The sequence below is a fragment of the Equus caballus genome, chromosome 9 (assembly GCF_041296265.1).
Source record: "Equus caballus isolate H_3958 breed thoroughbred chromosome 9, TB-T2T, whole genome shotgun sequence".
Lineage (NCBI taxonomy): Eukaryota > Metazoa > Chordata > Mammalia > Perissodactyla > Equidae > Equus > Equus caballus.
The window spans coordinates 21,913,871-21,933,791 of record NC_091692.1 but is presented as its reverse complement, the minus strand read 5'-3'; the positions used below and the strand labels follow the sequence as shown (position 1 = coordinate 21,933,791).

General features: G+C 38.8%; 1 protein-coding gene and 1 long non-coding RNA gene across 5 annotated transcripts in view; one reads left to right on the top strand and one right to left on the bottom strand.

Annotated features, from left to right (window-relative positions):
• NKAIN3 (sodium/potassium transporting ATPase interacting 3) overlaps positions 1-19,921 on the top strand; it is a 613,676-nt gene that overhangs the window by 415,648 nt on the left and 178,107 nt on the right. The gene's annotated exons all lie outside the window — the stretch shown is intronic.
• LOC111774939 (uncharacterized) lies at positions 4,527-8,027 on the bottom strand. Of its 2 annotated transcripts, none has more exons than XR_011421253.1 (3): positions 7,152-8,027; positions 6,542-6,610; positions 4,527-5,545 (listed from the first exon to the last, which is right to left on the bottom strand). It is a non-coding gene; the product is annotated as an uncharacterized lncRNA (long non-coding RNA). The 2 variants fall into 2 exon arrangements; XR_011421254.1 differs by having other exon boundaries at positions 7,211-8,017.

Sequence of the window (19,921 nt, the reverse complement as noted above, 5' to 3'; positions counted from 1 at the left end):
TTATCAAATATGAAATTAGAATTAGAATGATTTCTATAGAGGAGAAAAAACTTTTTTGGTGACTATTTAGCCCCTTGATCTTAAAACATGGCATACCACACCTGAATCATCCTACTTGGTAAGAACAACTATTCAAGACACTCAGTGAAGAACTTTCCCCATGAGCCCATTTTAAAAGTGGATAAAATGCTGATACTTTCAAAATTGCCCGTGTAACTGCAGTATTATTAAATGATGCCTCAACTGGATCAGCTGTGTTTTAGGAAGAACTTTGAAATTATTGGGTGAGAGATTCTAGCACATGGACTTTCGCATTCCCCTTCCTTTCCTAAGGAAAAAGTTTCAATTTCATGTAGTTGGTCTTTTTTTGAGGCTCATGGTCTCCTTTGGGTGTTCTAGACAAAACTGATATTCAGTTGATTTATGTTTTATTTGCACAACCATGGACTTTCAATCTTAATTTCTTCCACCTTTCTAATAGTCGTTTGTCATTAACACCATTTGGATATAGTGTGAGGAAAAACACATCATATGGACAATTATTTTTCTTTTCCACTAGAAGTGATGAGGAGAGTTGAAGGTGGGGGAGATAGGCTTTCAAAAAACAGTATTAGGACATGAATCTTTACATATTTGTTCCATAAGTTTACTCATATAAGCTACCAAAGGGAAAATCAAAGATTCTTCTATATCATTACAATATGATTTTAAATCACCTCCTGGATGACATGCTTGAATCTTGGCTATATGGCTTAATAACTGTATTATCTTGACAAGTTATTTAAATGTATTAAATGTAAAAAGATTATTAACCAACCTCATAGTTTGTTGTAATAATTAAGCGAAAGGAAATAGTGTTGATGAAGTGCTTAAGAAAAGTATCTGGAATGTAGTTAGCTCTCAAAAAATTTTATAATTTTTATTAAAAATGGCAATTAACAAGGAGGGAAAAAAAGCAAACAAAGATTAGGAATCCACAGAAGAAAATGCAGGGGTATGTGTGGGAGGTTGAGAAGAAGGAGGAAGATTTTCCACCCCCATTGGGAGTAATGGGGAACCACTAAGCAGTAGATTTGATTCCCCAAGGATACCCCGCAAGCTTGGATGGTGGTGCTTACAAATATTCTCTGAATTGCTCTGTTTGGGTGCAGTTTTTCTCAGCCACTTTTATAGGGGAACATCACTCATAGAGAGTCTTCTTAGCTTCAACTAAACGTTTAGACTCAAGGCCGTCATAGACCACAGGTGGCACCAGCACTCAGATGAATCTAGGCAGGAAGCAGATTACCTAGGGCAACGTCAGCTAATCTTCTTCTTTGAGAGTTCTTGAAACAATTCACGCAGGAGGTCAGGTCTGAGGTGAGTTTTACATCAAACAAGTGCAGGAGATGCACTAAGTTAAAAGCTTCATACATCAGAGGAGCCTGTATCTTTTGTAACATCCCCATAGGCATAGCTTTTAGAATTCCCGTTAGGGACGTGGAACTCAGAAAAGCCAAAACGTATGACTTCTCATCAGTGTTTATAATGGATAATCCCAGTCAAGATATGATTTGCCAATCATGGGTCACTTTATTATGCTCAATGTGGCTTCATAATTTAGTTGGTACATATTATATTTACCGAGTTACCAGGAGAACAGAGAGAGTTACCAAAGGTCAGATTCTCATGCAGCAGGAGAATAGGGTTTATTAGCCCTTTATCTGCAATGAGTAGCTGGTTTATTGAGAAATAATATATTGGAATATAAAATAAAACTTATTTTTCAATAACTGTACCAAATGTGCTCTGCTGAATTCTGACTTTTCTACTTGTCACTTGAGCTCTCATAACAAAATCATAGCTATAGTCATTAACTTTTCAGTTTTATTTAGTTATTAAATCAGTTACTTAAAGTTCTTAAAACTCAGTCTCATAGACATTTCATTACCCTTTCTCCATTCTGCCCTGCCCTCCAGAATATGGAGTGGAAGGGGTCTGGGTCTGGCTCTCACAAGACTGTGTTGCACATGTGTCACACACGTTGGCACAGAGAGAAGAGATGTAGCAGAGAAGGCCCTTAGTGGACTGCCTGGGGTGACATAGTTTCTTTTTGGATGGTCACACTGCTGACATGGCATGTACACAGATTTTGACAAGGATGGATGGTGTGTCACCAACTGGCCCCACTGATAAAGGTCTCAGTCCTTAGTGGCTCCCCTATGCAGGGAACATGGGAGATGTGTCCGTATCTCCTGACCAGCCCCCACTAGCAGCCTTACCTGACATGCCTCTTAAATATGGATGGTAGCCCCCAATCTCATCCATCATCCATTATCACCTGAGGCCACAGGCATGTGCAGGATTCATTTGGCCTCTCAAGAAGTGGGAACTCAAGGGTGACCAAGGGGAAAGAGGAAGAAGGTGGTCCGGGACCCATCTCTGCTGACAGAACCCAGCATGCCGTCTCTCCCCAGTACTCTCCTCCCTAGCAAGGAAAGAATTGCCAATCTCCTCTTCTTATAGGCATATCATCTTTAATGAGCTATTTCATTAGAACTTTCTTTCCTTAGATTTATGGAAGCAAAGTACTCCCTTCTCTCCCCCTCCCAAACTCTGCTTTCCTGAAAGCGACAATTCTCCTTCCATGCCATCTTAATGTGGGTGTATGGGAGAGAGAGTTGGTGATGGGAGGAGTATAAATCTAGTGGTGCTGAGCCAGCACCTCCTAGCAAAACCGGATGGGGGATAGCTGGTCCAAAAGCTAGCAGTTCTAAAAGGAAGAAGGTAGGGTGACCTGTAAACACCTTTGTTCTCAGGTGTGGGTCAGGAAGACAACATCCTGCTCTGCGCTTAACGTTGTCAGGTTCAAATATGCTAGAAAGACTGTGTGGCAAGTTCTTCTAAAGGCTCTTACCTCCACTGATGGATTTCCTTCCAGGCAGGCTTCAGTCCATCATTAGTGAGATTATAACAACAGGTGCAAAGGGTTTTTAGTATCCTTTCTGTCTGGGGAATATATAGCTTAAACTCGCCAAAGCTCAAGGGAGCAAATTGGTCTCATAAAGACTGGGGCTTAGGTGAGATCTTCTACTTAGTCTCTATTATTATGACATTTAGTTTAGAAAAAATCATATTAAAAAGTCTTCAGTCCTCATTTTTCGTCACTGACTTGTAAAGTACCCTCCTTTTTATTCAGTTTCATTAACTTTCTATTCTTCACAACTGAGGAAATTGAATTTAATAAGCTACGATTCTTTACTTCTCAAGCACCTCCTTGGTTCATTCACTTTTGAAAATTAATCAATAACAATCATTTTAAATAAATCGCTAAGACTTCCCTCATTCTTTCCTTTTAACAAAGCAAGTTCAAGAACATTAATTTCTCTTTGCTTATCCTTTGAGTCAAGTGGGGAATTTTATTTTTTCTAAGCTTCATTGCTATTTGTGGTCACAGTGGCATTCAAACACTTGCCTCAAGCGGTTTAATTGGGATGCTATTGGGCTCTATACAAAGAATAACTGCAAAACTGTCTATATGAACAGGTACAGTTCCCTGTCTAGTGAGGTGAGGGTAAGTGACTCATTCTGACAGTGTGCCCGTTAAGTCTTTAGCATAAAGTGTTCTCTGATGATTGGCTGGTCATTTAAGCCAGGCACTTCTTGTCTGTATTGTAATCTCATCTCCTTTTGTGTGTTTCCCTCTCCAAAACTCTCAAGAACCTATCCATATCCATACAATTCTAAGAGATCATTACATTTTAAACAATGAACAGTGTTCATTCTGGAAGCCATGTTGGTGTGACCCTTAGACCTGTCAAGAGAAAGTCTGCTTTAAGGAAGCCAGTTAGCTGACAGCCTCCAGCTGTCACACCTTCAGGGTCCACCATGGCTTTCTTGCCAAGGCCACCCTCTCTCCTGGCCAACCCCAGCTTATCGCTAAGCACAGTAGAGGTACTTGAGCTGGGTCTTCCTGCCTGAAGTGCTGCTTTAACAGACCATCTTTACTCTTGGCTTCCTTATCAGTCTTCGTTCAGAGCTGCACTGCGATCAAGGATGTTCTTGTCCAACGCTCCTCCTTCCCCATCTCCCTTCCAAGGTGTCAGACCTGCATTGTGGACTGGAAACTCTCCCTGCTTATTTCTGCTCCCTCTGCACTTTATCTTTCACAGGCATTTCCCGCATTAAATCTCTTGCACTCTTGGTGTCTGTTTCACAAAGGTCCCTGACTGTAACAACAAAGTCTGTTCAGCCTACAGGAGAAGCATGTTATTAGAGAAAGGAATAGAGAGATGTTATCTCCCACTTCTCCTGCTTCACCAAACCATTACCTCTTCTAAGGCTCCAAACCTAGAGAAGACAACTAACAGAAATGGATGAAGACAGTCTTTCAAAATAAACAAATTAGCCCTGTTCGTATGTGAATTCCATCACAAGATCACATATGGATTATTCAGAACACACACGTTAAACTATTCTCATTGGAGAAATGTATTTGTTTTCATTTCAACTAGCTAAAAGGAGAAGAAAAACACAGGAATGACAAGTAAGGGATTAAAAAGAAATCTTTAATCTTTGGTTTGATTAGCCTTAAAGTTTCAAAACAAACCCTCAAGCCCATTCTTCCCCTATTCTTGTTCTTGCAGAGTTCCTTCCCTTGCCCAGAGTTGTATATGAGCTTGGGGAGTCTCCTGAAGGTCCAAGGCCCTGGGTCCTGGCATGTCCCTTTCATTCTGGGGTTACCTAGTGCCCTCTCTGGCAGTTGATGCCTGGATACTCCTTCCAGATAAAGTTTTGCTGAATCCTTCTATCTCCCTGGGGTTTTACCTGAAAACAGGTATAGACTCTTGTATTCCCAAGCCCCTCAAACCCTTTTTGGGGTAATTCTACTTCCACATGGCTCTACCCAAGAAGGATGCTAAAGGGTGTCTTTCTCTCAAGCATCAAGTACCTTGCTATCATTTACTCCTCTAATTTTACACATTACTCCTCTGCACATCTAATTCTAATTCACCAGCACAGATTATCTTTTTCAAACTGATGAGGGAGCCATGATCTCTTTTTTGCTCTTTCTCTCAAATATTTTGTCTATGCCCCTGAGCTTCCAGCTTCCCCTGAAGGCTTAGGTGTCTGTAACAAAAAAGCCAAAAGATATCAGACTTTCTGCTTGTTGTGCTGTACATCCTTCTCATGGGGCAGCAAGTACAATAGCAACCATCTGCTTTAAAAGGAAAAGAAAAAGGGGAAAATACCAAGAGGGGGGAAGAACCATATTATTCTGCCACTTCAGCATATGGCTAGACAATAAATTAAACTTTTAGCATTGAGAGGAACATTAGAGGTTTCCTAATTCAACGTCCTTTCGCATCTTCTCTATTATATGTTCCTAACAGATGGTCAAGCAGACTCCATAATTCCAATGACAGGTAATTCAGTTCCTCATAAGAGAATGTGTTACAGAATTGTTAGATTTCTTAGAAAGTCCATCCTTACATTGAGTTGGCATCTGTTTCCATTATGGGCAGCAGAGGATGTCCATCATTGTCAAAGGAACAATAGCTTGGACCTAAATAGACAGAGATGGTTCAGATAGTCTCTGTAAGCTTTTGTTTCTTCATCTACAAAATGGAGCTGATAATATCTGTTTTTCAGAATCGTAGGGAAGATTAAATGATACAAATATACATAAATACTTGGGATAGGGTTTGTCACGGTAGATGTTTGCTAAATATTATTACGGTCCAAACCCGTTCATTCATTCACTCATAAAATATGGACTTAGCATTTTTCTTGTTCTAAACCCTGGAAAAGACCCTGGTAATATATCAGAGAATAAAACAAATGTATAGTATATCTTGTCTTAAGAAGATATAGTGTATCCAGAATAAACATTGAATTACAAATGTTAGAAGTGCTGTGAAAGAAAACACCAGGGTACTAAGAGAGTACATACAAAGGGAATCATAAGGAACAGTCCACTTTCTGTCTGTCTGTCTGTCTCTCACTCTCTCTCTCACACACTCCCAACACAGACACACACACACAAGCATAGTGTATTATCTTCTCCTACAAAGTCTTCTTATCTCAGGAATAAACGTTCCAATATTTTCATCCATTCTTCAGATAGCTTGGTTATGGAATGGCTTAGTTTTTCCTATTAAATTATGGAACATTGAAAGATCCTTCCTTACTGTAAGGTTAAAAATAAAGAATTTGTATTATTTTAAATTTTTTTCATGTTTTTAATTCCCCTTCAATAAGTAAAATAACAATAGTAAACATATGCATTCCTTTTCTAGTTTGCACATTCTATGTACCCACTTTTATTTGCCATTATATTTGCTTCTGTAATGTTGAGGGGGATAATAAATTTTAACAGAAACTATAATCTATTTCCTTCGGGGAACTTATTTTAAAGTTATTTATAAGATATCTAGTGACCAAAAGTGCTTGCTCGTAGAAGACGCTCTCTCTTTCTTTATGAAGTGGACCTCTTTGGAGCTCACTATACCTTTATATCAGAAGATCACATTTTAAAGAATGTTCAGATATTCATACTAACCCCACGCAGGTGCCCAGAATTCCTACGCCCCACCAGAATTTCCTCTTCTGTATCTCTGTCTCTTTGACACTGAAATTATATAAATTTGAATATAAATGTGAGATTTAATCATTAAATCAGCCCATTAAAGAGATTTACAAAGTATCAGTTGGGCCTGTGCATTCCCTGCCCGTTCCCTAAGGAAAATTACAATACATTGTCTCAATTTCCTTGGGTAGTACCAAAAGAACCTTATTGGCATCTGGCTACTTGGCCATCATACTGAAAAACAAACAAACAAACAAAAACAGAAAAGGAAAAATAGATACTACAAGTTGATGAGAAAGATGAGAGTGGAAACGTCTCCTTGGCCTTGCCGCAAGGGTGCTTGGTCTCCCTTTCTGACCCATCCACCCATCCTAAGTAGCCTCCTTTGGATGAGCTGGCCAGGCTGTGGCACCATCACAAGGCTTCCCTCTGCGGGGCTTGTGTGCCAAGTGGGCACTTCCTGACTACACACATTCACCAGCAGCTACAACAACGGGGGCAGAGTTTAACAAGGCAGGCACTTGTCCCTGAAAGAAGGAAGAAATGTCACCCTCCCTCTGTGAATAGATGTGGTTGTTCTCACTATCTCCCTTGAAAGCCTCTTTTTCTGAAGTACAAGCTATTATGCAAAGGCAGATGTACAGTCTGGGAAGGTTTCCAAGTTCATCACTGAAAAGCATGAGGTATTCAGTGTCAGCGCCTCCACGGAAGTGTCTGTCTCTGTCTCAGTCTGCCTGGCTGGCAGCGATGAAGAGTAGACAATTGTCCAGAAGCTGGGTAGGTAGGACCCCAAGCATTGTGGCAGAGGCATTCCCAGCCAGTTTCTCAGTTTTCAGAGGCGATAAGGTTTTCCCTGACAGCTGCACACATTTCACACAAGCAAAACGTTCCGCTGATGAGGCAGCAGCTTGAGTTTGTCTGAATAAGCTACACTCTGGGAAAAGTGTAACGTCACAAGCTTCATTGCACAGCGTCTATGAGAGAAGATGCAAGAACAACTGCCATTGTTACTGCTTCAGCACAGGTGGAGGATGATGCTATGTTTGTTAACTGCTTCACCAATTTCCGTTGTGTTCCCTGAGACTTGGGATGCTAACTAGAAGCCATGGAATAAATTATGAAGATAACGATTTGTTCCCCTGCTATAACGCAGGAGGGTATCAGACTCATAATCCTTGCCATCTGTAATACAGGATCAAGTTGTCCAACTCCTAGAAGCCTTTGAAAACATTCACATCTCTTAGAGTTCCACAGATTCAAGTAGATAGTTCAAAGTTTTTTATAAGAAGTGCTTGAAGCTAAGTAGCAACCTGTGTTTCTTTTTCTCACATTACCCATATCTCCTCCTTAGTGGAAGTGCTTTCAGCACCGAAGCAGGTGTTATTGTAGAAAGGCTGGCTCAGATGAACCTTGGAGGATGGTAAGTGCCTCCAGTCTGGAATGTAACCTGAGAAAGAGGGGGAGGTGCTCATTCCATTGTCTCTGATTCTAAGCACTGTTCCAAATCCATGTCTTAGATAACAAGCAGAGTGGGGGCAGTGCCACGAGGCTGAGTACAGCAGTAGGTGGGTGCTCTCACTGTGTGCTGGCCCAAATTAAAGGAAACAGGACTCTCAAACCTTTTCATGTGGATTTCCAGTTGTCTCCAGATTTCAAAACTTTTTAACTTTAAACATAATTTTAAGATTTTGTTGTTGTATTAGCTTGTTTATTTTATCCAAGGGGGAAAAAAGCAAATTTGTGATATTTGAGAATGTTAAGGGGCCAGCCTGGTCGCATAGCAGTTAAGTTTGTGTACTTCACTTCGGCATCCGGTTTGGATCCTAGGCACAGACCTACACACCACTTATCAAGCCATGTTGTGGCAGGCGTCCCACATATAAATTAGAGGAAGACAGGCACAGATGTTAGACTAGGGCCAATCTTACTCAGCAAAAATAAGAGGATTGGTAGCAGATGTTAGCTCAGGGCTAATCTTCATCAAAAAAAAAAAAAGAGAGAGAGAATGTTAAATTCTAAAATCCTCACCATAGCCCGTCAAGCACTGCATGTTCTGGGTCCTGTCTTCCTCTGTTGCCTCATCTGAGGCCACTCATCCTATGAAAGCAAAGACTACTTTGCTTTTGGTTTTGGTTTTGTTTGCCTAGCAAGATTCATCAAGGCAGGGTTCATGGAATTGATGTGATAGGAGCAAGACCACCATATTAGATAGCAATTGCTGTGTGACAATCCACATTAAAATATGGTGGCTTAAGATAATAAACAATTGTTATTGTTCATGATTCTAAAGGCCAGCTAGTAAATCTTCTGGCTCAGTTAGAAATGTTCATGCATCTGTGATCAGCTCTGAGTCAGACATGCAGCTCAATGCATCTCAGCTGAGCTCTCTTACGTGTTCTGGGACTGCTGGTAGCTGGCCTGTAATGAACTTGACTCTTCTCCAGGTGATCTGATATCTTCCAGAAGGCCATCCTGGGCTTTTTCTCAAGGCATAACAGGGTTCCAAAAGAGAAAGAAACCTCTCAAGGATGCTTGAAGCCTAGGGTTTGAACTAGCGTGTTCTTTGCTCATTCTGTTGGCCGAGCAAGTCCAGAAGCCAGCCCAGATTAAAGAACTGGAGAAATAGAAATTAAAGAGCTGGATCCTTGATGGAAAGATCTTCAAAGTCATACTGTAAGAGGCACAGGGCAATTTTTGCAGTCAAGCCACAACAAACTTCGAAGATAAGTAGGAGCCCAAATGGCAGAGATAACATGTCAGAATGCTTTCAGGTATAAGGAACAATAAGAAAAAAGCACAAAACATGTTTCATAAAGGGCAAAGAGAATTTCTATTAGACCAAAGATTTTTTGTTTGCAAACACAGAAGAACACTGGGGGTCTGTGAGAAAAACATTAGAAATGCCATTTGGGAGGGATCCCTATTCCATGCTAAGAATTAGAGCTTTGTTCTATGATCATTTGAAGATACAAAGAATTATTGCAGAGGATCGCTTGCTTGCAGTTTAACACTGATTGTCATTCCCTTATTCTTGAAACTCTCTCCTCCTGTGGATTTGGTGATAACCACTTTTTCCTGATTTAATTCTTATATATCTAATGTTTATTCTTCAGTTTTATTTACTAGCTCTCTTTCCCTGTCCTCCCTTAATTTTGGACCGCCCAAAATTCCATCCTTGCCCTTCTCTTCTCATTCAAATATTGTTCTTCAGCAATTTCATCCACTTAATTAATTTTCACTAATGCCATATTGATGACTCCCTGATGTATACCCCTCCCAGACCATCTCCTGAACTCTGGACTCTTTTATCTAACTGTATCCTGGATACTCCGCATTCATTTCCTACTCAGCTTGTCTCACAGTGAATCTTATTGTCTTCCCTTCTATGCTTCTCATTCTCTTGTGTACTCTTTCAGTTAAGGACCACTATTATCCATTCAGATGCACAAGCCAGAAGTTCAGGAAAGACCTGAACATCCTCCTTCTCTCTCTCTCACCTCTCACGTTTAGTCTTAGTCCCTGTAAATTGTATCTCCTAACGTTATCAGTACTATAATGCTCCATTTATTAGCTGTGGCTGTGGTTCCTTGGGTTCTTCAAGTTATGTAGTAAGGACAGAGATAATTTCTTCACCTAATTTTGGTTGGAAGAGGATTTTCTTGGTGTTATAATGGTATCTTGACCAAGTGATGTTTAAGTTAAAACACCTTATCTCTCTTTGAAGCATTCCATAATCTTCTCCCTACAATGTAAGAATGTGCACCTTATTACACGAGGCAGGTGCATTATCTGGAAAGACTGGAAAGAGCAAGCTTTCCACTGTGACTTTTGACCTTTATATACACTTGGCCCCAGAAATCTCATCTTCATGTGACTTACAGTCATATGGTATATATATAGTATTTCTCCATGGTCACAGCAAAAGCTCAGCCCAGCGTTTCTCTACATCTTGGCAAAAAGTTTATTGGGTTATTCCTTTATGTCAATACTAAATGAAAACCAAAATTGCATAACTCCTACCCACTATCCTCAAGCAAAAGTTGTTTAACCAGCTTTCTTCAAAGAAAATCTTGTGTGGAAGTACACACATAAAACAAAAACAGGGCTGACTTTGTTGAAGTATAGGATAGAGGTATGAGAACTTTGCCCCTTGGTCTTGTAACCATCCCACCTAAGCATCTCCTGCAAGACTCCTAAAGTACCTCTAACTAATCTTAAGGCCCTGAAGAAACCAATTTAAAAATTGTGAGCCTAAAGGAAACAGGAGACCAATATACTCTAGGAAAAGAGCACATGTCGTTTACTGTACATTGAAATACACAATGACTTGGGCTATATCTGACCAATTCTAGAAAACAAAAGAGGAAACAAGTTGCATTAATTGGAAGAGATTGGATTCAGAATCTTGACCAGACAAATGAAGAGACAGAATAGCTCCCCAATTCCAGTAAAAACTGTACATGTCATAGACTCTAGAATGGGGCCTTTGTTCTCTAACCCCTTGTCATTGCTTCCCTGACCTGGACTGCCCTAATCATCTTTTCCCTGTACGCCTGCAACAGACGCACTGGTCTCCTTGCTGCCAGTTCCTGGCCCATCCAGTAGATGAGCAGAACAATTTCCAAAGTTATCTTCTTAAAACTAAATATTACCCCATCACTTACATTATCTATGAAATATGGAATAAAGTCCAAATTACATCTCTGCCACACAAAACCCACCCAGAGAGGTCCCTGCCCAGACTCTGTTGGTAATTCTCCTGCCTTTCTTAACTCACATCTTATTCTCTAGCAATGGTGAAAGACTGGAGATCTTCAAATTCACTATATTTCATATCTACACGGCCCTGCAAAATTGTTCTCTCTGTCTGGAATTCGCATTTCCCTAGTGTCTTCCTGGTGCAAACCCACCTATCCCTCAATACACAGATTTACTATCACCTTCTCCAGTCTGAAGACTCTCTAATCCCTCTCACTTTAGGCAGCCTTGACCCTTTCCTCCTATTGCCATGGCACTTTGTAAACGCACATAATGTTTCACTAATCATACTGTATTATAATTATTTAATTACATGTCTCTCTGCCAAACTTAATTGTTTTTTCCACCAGTGAAAGGAGCAAGTCATATTTACCTTCACATCACCAGCCCCTAACACAGTACATGGCATCTGGTGATGGTCCAGTGACACTTGATGAACAAGTAATAAGAGCACAGCTTTAGGAAAATAAGTACAGGAGCAGCATGGAGAATGAATTAGAGAAGAAGCCATATGCAAGGGACCATATAGGAGGCTGTTGAGATGGTCCAGGTTGGTGATAATAATAATAAGGTGAAGCAGGAAATTGTCACTGGACACGGAGCAAAGAAGAATATTGGGCATCTTTGAAAACGGGATCCACAGTACTCGGTAAGGGCTTGAAAGGGCAGAAGGAGTAATTGACAATAAATCCAAGGTTGAATGTGGAGCTAAGAATGAATGATTTTAATAAGAAGCCTTGGGAATGCAGGAGGGAAGCTAAAGAGCTTCATTTGGATATGGTCAACATGGACTCTGTGCTGTGCACAGTGCTAGCTATGGCCGGCATGTGGCTTTTTTGTACTATCCCCAGCTTTTAAAGCAGAACTCAGGGGAAAATGGGGGCTCAGGAATTGCTGACTGCATGACCCTAAGAACACTTAGTCATGGTCAACACTATAGTTTCTGACTTTCTCTTCTATGACATTGGAGACCACATGATATTTGTAAAAATCAAGCAGCATATTTCCCAGCAGTTTAAGAAGAATAGTTCTAGATGAAAGAAATATTTTTTAAAAGATATATATATATATATATATATATCTGCATATATCCATCACTCTGATTTATATAACATCTAAAGTATAGGGAATCTATGTTAGCTATAATGAACTGTTCTGTTGAACTTCTTTTAAATTACTGTCAGGATTTTTTCCTTAAAGGTCACTCATTGTAATGGAGTAAGAATGGATCTAAATCTGGATTAAAAGCTTTTGGTGAATTCAGAGTGTTTCTCCCCCTGACTCAGAATTAATGACTTAATGTTCCCTGAAGATTTCATATCTATAGGCAACATACACCATCTTGCTGAATTAAAATCCTAGTAAGGGATTGAATTAATTCTTCATTTCTAATGAGGAGAGAATAATACCAACAATGATTCTAATTATATCTTGGACTTATAGAGCTCATTTCTTCCTAGGAGCTAAAGGAAGGCTACATCTGTTACTTAATTTATACCTGGAGATGAAGTGATCTGACAAATGTTACATGGCATGCCGCTGTAACTAGAGTCTTATGTGATCAGAAATCTGGATTTTTGATTCTACATTTGATACTGTTTATTCCAAGTTTCAGGGGTTTTTTTTTTTGTAAAAAAAAAAAAAAGAGAGAGAAAAAAGAATAATAAATTGTAATTCACAGAATGAAAAATTCTAATTTGACATAAGGAAGAAATTTCCAAAAGAGACATCTCTGAAGCTTTGGAGTGTGGATTATAAGGAGAAGTGAAATTGCTTTTACTAGAAGTGTTCTAACATAAAGCAGATTCATATATGTCTGAAATTATCTATTGGGATATATCTGATTGAGGCAAGGTGGAATAGATTATTCCTCAAGGTTTTTTCTACTCTTATAATTCAGTGATTTCTCCGTGATATGTTCTGGTACAATTTTTCCTAGTAAACTCAAAAAAAAGTGTGTAATAAATGCAAAACGACTCTGTTAAATTCCTTCCTTTTTACTTTACTGGGGAATAAATGGAAGAAACTTGACCTGAATCTCTTCATTCTTGCCCCTCTAGAGTCAATTTTCAAAACTGTAGCCAGAGTGATCTTTTTAAAACGTAAGTCAGACCATGTCGGCCCTCCACTCAATACTCTGCATGGCTCCCCACTGGACTTGGAGTAAGAGCCAAGGCCTTAGAGCAGCCTGTAGGGCCCTACATGATCTATAGCAACATTCCCTCCCAACCTCCGCATAATGTCTCTTTCCTCATCCTCTGTCCTACTACTTGCCCACTCTGCTCCAGCCACACTGGCCTCATTGTGGTCCATCTGCTGGGAACACACCTGCCTCAGGGCCTTTACATATGCTGTTTTCTTTGCCTGGTATTCTCTTCTATGAGTCATCCTCCTAGCTCTCTGCCTCCCTTTCTTCATGTCTTTTCTCGGATGTCACTTTTTCAATGACTATTCTCATCACCTCATATTTAAAATTGCAAACCTTCTCCAACTCCAATGAACTCTACTCCTCCTTTTCTTCTTTTTTTATACCATTTGTTACTTTCTAACATGCATAATAATTTGCTTATTTATTATGTTTACTTTTTGATGTTTGTCTCTCCCTCCTCCCAACCTCCAGCACCTCCGAACTGCTGGAATATATGGTCCTTAAGAGCAAGGATCTTCGTCTGTTTTTGTTCGTTGATTCATCTCAAACACCCAAAATAATGTAATAATATAATTTAATCATAAATTGGGTCTAAAATAACAAAGTAAATCAATACAAACTGGGAAACCAAAAGAAAATAGAATGGACAATGTAAAAATAGTGAAAAGAGTTCCCAAATTTTCACAGATGGAGTCAATAGAGGAGGTATTATTTTAGTGTGATGGTGCCCATTAGAGCAAAAAAAGTTTTCTTAAACCTCGCTTCTAAGTAACAGGCTTTAAAATGTTTCAAGAGAATTTTCCTGCTCCCCTCAAGTGCTTAGTCTAAGCTGCAGCAGGGTCAACACTAAACTGCTTCACAATTGATAGAATTTCAAGTTCGTCTATCGTCTGAGTCCCTTTTTCTATATCCTCTTGCAGAGCCACCTCCAGAACCGGGTGCTCCCTGCTGTGGTCCCTACAGCACAGGTCAGAGCAGGATCATCCTCTCACTTCTAGATGTTTTGCTTTTATTAATTCAGCCTAACATCACATTTGCTCTTTTTTGAGGCTATATTAACGACCCGTATGGAGTTCCTATCAAATTTAATTCCTAAAACTCTTAGGCTACATGTTCCCTACTGTATACAACCAAGTATAGGACCTTATATTTTCCCAATTAAATAGCAATTTGGTAGATTTCAGCCCATGGCTACATCATGTCAGGATAATTTTGATTCAGCATATTTCCTAATCATAAACTTTACTTCAACTGCAATTGGGGGGAGTCTGCCTTCTATTTCTCTATTTAAGAAATAAGTAATTGTAAGAATGCTGAAGCAGACAGGTGAAGAGATGGAACTCTGTAGCACTCTCCCAGAAACTTCCCTTGTGACTGACATCAATTCACTAACCAGCACCAGTGAAGGACCATGATGCAAGTAGCTAGTAAGCCACCTATCAATTGTTCAAATTTCATATTTTTCTACCTGAAGAATAAGAATATTGCCTAAGATTTTGCCAGTTTAAGAACTAGTCCTGAGCAACTATTTCTCTGCATTCGCCATCTGCTAACCTCTCATAGAAATAAATCCTGGGGCCGGCCCAGTGGTGCAGCGGTTAAGTTCCCACGTTCCACTTCTCGGAGGCCCAGGGTTAGCCAGTTCAGATACCGGGTGCGGACATGGCACCAGTTGGCAAAAGCCAAGCTGTGGTAGGCGTCCCACGTATAAAGTAGAGGAAGATGGGCATGGATGTTAGCTCAGGGCCAGTCTTCCTCAGCAAAAAGAGAAAGATTGGCAGTAGTTAGCTCAGGGCTAACCTTCCTCAAAAGAAAAAAAAAGAAAAAGAAATAAATCCTGATATGTTGTTGTCATTAGACACGTGCTGCATTCTTTGCGACTTCCTTGGGCTATTTGTACATCATGTCTTAATAATTTATCCTAAAATCTTTTTCGAGATACACAGCAATAATTTGAATAATTCTGCTACCTATCTTTTTGAAAATTAGAAAATTAATTTTATATAGTTGCACAAAAGCTGTTTAAAAAAGGTCAAACAAGTTCAAAAAAATTAGTATGATATCCTGCGTTATTATAAAGCACAATGCTAGTTTCTCTATAATTATACCTTTAATTCTGAATCAATTACATTGAGAATCTATACTAAACCATGAATGATGACCAATTAAAAACATCTTTAATTGGCAATGCCCTTCAAAATGGAATTAGTGCTAATGAAATAAACTACTTTTGATATTGTGGCAATTCTGCTTAAATGATTACTGCTGTGACTAATTAAGAACCCTTTATAGCAAATGCTTCTAAATATCTGCTTCTCTTCCACCTACTTTTCTACATTTGGAAGGGAGAGAGGGGAGAAGGAGGGGTCTGTTAGTTGAACTTAAGATCTTCAAAAGTCTAACCTTCTTTTCCCATGTTTTATTCATCCTTGTCCTGTCATTTGGTGTTGTTAAAGGGAAATCTTTAAACTTGTTTGGCTGTTATTAGCAATTCATAATTTCTGAAATTATGAATAGTTGGCCACGAACTGTGGTCTTTGTGGTAGAACACCACAGAAAGGTAAATTTATAGTATTTTATGCTATTCCAAGTTATCCAACTATGCAGAGTGCAAAAATAGGTAACCAATGAATTATTACTTAGAATCTTGATATTTTTAGAGCAGGATATTTTTAAAAGCTTGGTTATTTAATTGCTTGGAGGTGATTTTGAAATTCAGAATGACTTTCGGTAGTTTAGAAGCAGGCTACTTCTCTACTGTTCTGAAACAGCCAACTTCAAGGAGTGTGGCGGGTCAGCGGGGGGAGAAGAATCTCTGAAGCAACTTTTTTGACTTGAATTTACTTAATAATTTAGAGAAGCTGCACAGGGTGAAAGAGAGCACTAGACAAGGAGCCTGAAGGCCAAGCCGATCCCAGGTCTACAGCCTACAGGCCAGGGCTTTGGGTCAGGCTATTACAACTCTGCATTGTAGTTTCCTTAACAAAAAAATGGAGAAACAATATTTTCCAGGATTGCCTCAGGATAATTTCACTCAAATGTGGAAGTGTTTTATGAACTATGAAATGCTGTGCAGACGCCCAGAAATATAATCTCTTTTCCCATCAATCGCCTAATTCAATCAGAATGGTCAATTTGGTAGACATGTATCATTTAAACCTTGAATCACCTATTAATCATCACCTTTGGCAAAGAAAATGGAGATGCAAAAATAACAAGTTCTATATAAAAAGCTCAAATACCTTATCTGAAGCACATTTTAAAAAAAAAAACAGTTTTTTAATGGTTACCCAGTTTTTTAAAAAAGAAAAGAAATTTATCTTAGCACATTTTTTAAACAATAATCAATTAACTGTTTTGTTGTCATTTTGTGTGTTGTTGATTTGTTCTTCAACTTAGTTTGAAGATGCTAGACTTCCCCTGTTACAGGCAAAATAAATCATCATCAGACAATATTTCTCAAACTGAAAAATACTATATTTTTATACCATTGTCTTCCATCCGTTTACTTTATGGACCCTAACTGCTCCATGGTGCTCTTGGCCAGAAACAAATTATTTCTAAATATTATGTTTGCATTTTGACCCTTTATCTTAGCTGTAAAGTTATACGTAGCTTGCCTTTTATCCTAGAAACCCATCTGTGGTTGCTGAAAAGCAAATTATTTTGTTGAAGGTCAGCATTAAATCCAGCCAGATTTACCTTTTATTAATCCCCGTGTATTACTTAGGTTGTAAGCTTTTTATCACTGTACTATAACCAACTTTGGCCCCAGAATCCTTTCTCTCAGTTTGATTCATAATGCCGCTCTAATGCAATAGATGTTAAGATTCGGCCATCTGGGCATTTTAAAACATGGCAGCAGACCAATGGAGTCTCAGATCAGTGCAGCGTCTGATGTTCCCCTCTTACTACGCACAACCAGCCATTTGTCAAAAATGCACGGCCTGTATCCAACAGTTTACTGTGGCCACGTATGCTTTAGTCACGCTTTCTAACTCTCAATTAGAAAAATCTCAAATTTAGTCATTACAGGTTTTATGGGTTGTGGAAACACAAGGGGTCCTTCAAATGGACAAACAGCTGAAAAACTTGGCGGGCAGTTAAATGCGAATCAAGTGAGACTCCCCACGGATGGGTCATTCACTATCACTCCTGTGCTCAGTCTATGTTGAAATAAAAGTAAAATCTTATTTTCAGCACTGAGTAAATGGGAGACTCTAAACTTGCAGTCATGTGCAGCAAGGTTCTACATGGGAAAATGATGTGAAGGGTACAATCGTCTTGGCTATTCAAATTAACTTTCTTCAAAATGAGTCTCTGGAGCCCTGTTTCCATCTTTTAGAGATGGACCAGAGTGGGAAACAGACTACCCTTCCCAGGCTTCTCCCCTAACTGAGATGCTGCACATTCTTCCAAATCCAAATGCCACTTCTTCCTGGAAGCCTCCTTGTGGATGCCTGTTGGAGCTGATATGTCTGTTGCAGTTCCAAAGCACTAATTTACAGGGCTGAATGCAAGAGTCCCTCCGTGCCCATATGTGCACAGCATGCACTGAGCTGCGACCATCCACAGATGCATCTATCTCTTCAAATTCCACTCATGCACCCTCTGGGCTAACAGCGGCCATGTATGCTTGTGTGCGTGTTATAGAGCCCTTTCCACTCTTCTTTGTTTGATGATCTAGTTCTTTACGTGCTTGTCTTCATGTCTAGATTATGAGCATCTTCAGGTCAGTGGCCATACCTCACTCCTCTGGGTAGTCCCCACAGTGCCTTTGCACTTGCAGATCTGCAACCAAAGAATGTTGAAATTTGAGTGACTGTAGAATATCAAACGAAACTATGCAATTTTCACTTCTGCCATGGTTGCATTAGCTCATTTTAGAATTTGAATATATCAGCTGTGTAATATATTTGACATAAAAATACAACTTCTAAACCAATATTATTGGTATCATTCCACTCAGAAATCCTTCAGTTTAAGACAGGAGAGCATACAATTACGATGTTTCCGAAAAATGGGGGAATGTCAAAAGCATTGGGAAAATATTTTAATATGGAAACTGTGGACATTTTGGGAGCAAATGTTTGTTTATCACGATCTTGAAAGTTAGATTCTTATGCAGATAGTGTTTATAGAAAGATAAAATCCCTGGGAAATTTATTTTCTGATCAAACTAATAGTAATTTTATTTGTATTACCAAGAATGAACACTGATGACTGAGCCAAATATGGCTTTTGGAGTTTTCTAGATGGTTTACATTTTGCAATGTACAAGTCAGAGACTAGCACTTGATTTTAATGACTCTTGTAAATTGTCCCTGATGTTCTATTATTAGTCACAGATCCATTTTTGAAAATTCTGGATAGTTTGGTTTTCAATTTGTCTCTTAGATAGTTCTGTTGTAGAACCCACTTAGCAACATTTAAGATTTTGTTCCCAGAATTTTGTTCTGGGAAATTTTGACGGTTGTTTCATGTCGACTCCTAAGTCAAATTTAAGAAATATTAAGACCCCACAATATATCAATGTAAACTTCAATGAAGACATATAACAAAAGAAGAATTAAAAATAAAAATCACAGGGAATTATGCTGCACTGAATCAAATTGTCAGCATTAATGATTGCCTCCATTTGCACCAATATTTCATTCCTTTCATTCTGTAGCATCATGGGAATGAGAAGCATTAGGATAATATATTCCAAAGGAACTCATTATTTTCGGGGCCTGGGGAACGGGGGTATTGTTCCATGATAGAGCTACTAAATTTAATTGCTTCTACCTTGCAAGCAGTACATACATTCATTACTTTAATTTATTAAAAATATATTACCTAAAACCACAGTTAAGTAAGTCATACAATTACTTAATCTCATTATATCCACCGTTTTGGTCATCTTTCACTAGGTAGTCTCTGAAGCAAGTATTTTATTTTTAACAATATCATTTTCTAATTTGGACTTTTAAGATCAACAGACCATTTCAGCAGGAGAATCATTAAATATAGGCTTTTACACCTACTCTAGCAAATTAGCAAGGTGAATTTTATTATATTTTGTTTTATCCTACTTTATTATTTTTATTATTCAATGTTTATTTTATTATGACTGTAAAAATGGTGTTCACAGATGAGATGTGGTAAAATACAGACGTTTTTCCTTTCCTGAACAACTTTTTAAATTTCTTTGGAGTTTCTCTGGAGGATTTCTTTATTTTCTAACATTTCTAAATAAGCTTTTTGTTTATCCCTGAATATTTCAATACCCAAAAGATAATTTTTTCCTCTAAATTTTCCCTTTTTACAATATCTTAATGTTACTTCATGGTTAAAATATTCTCTCTGCCTTCTGTGGGTATGAGTGATGTTTTTTCTGGAGAAAGAAATCTGTCTTTGCCATTAGGGCGAATCTTTCTTCCAAGTGCATCATTTGTTTTTCCCTG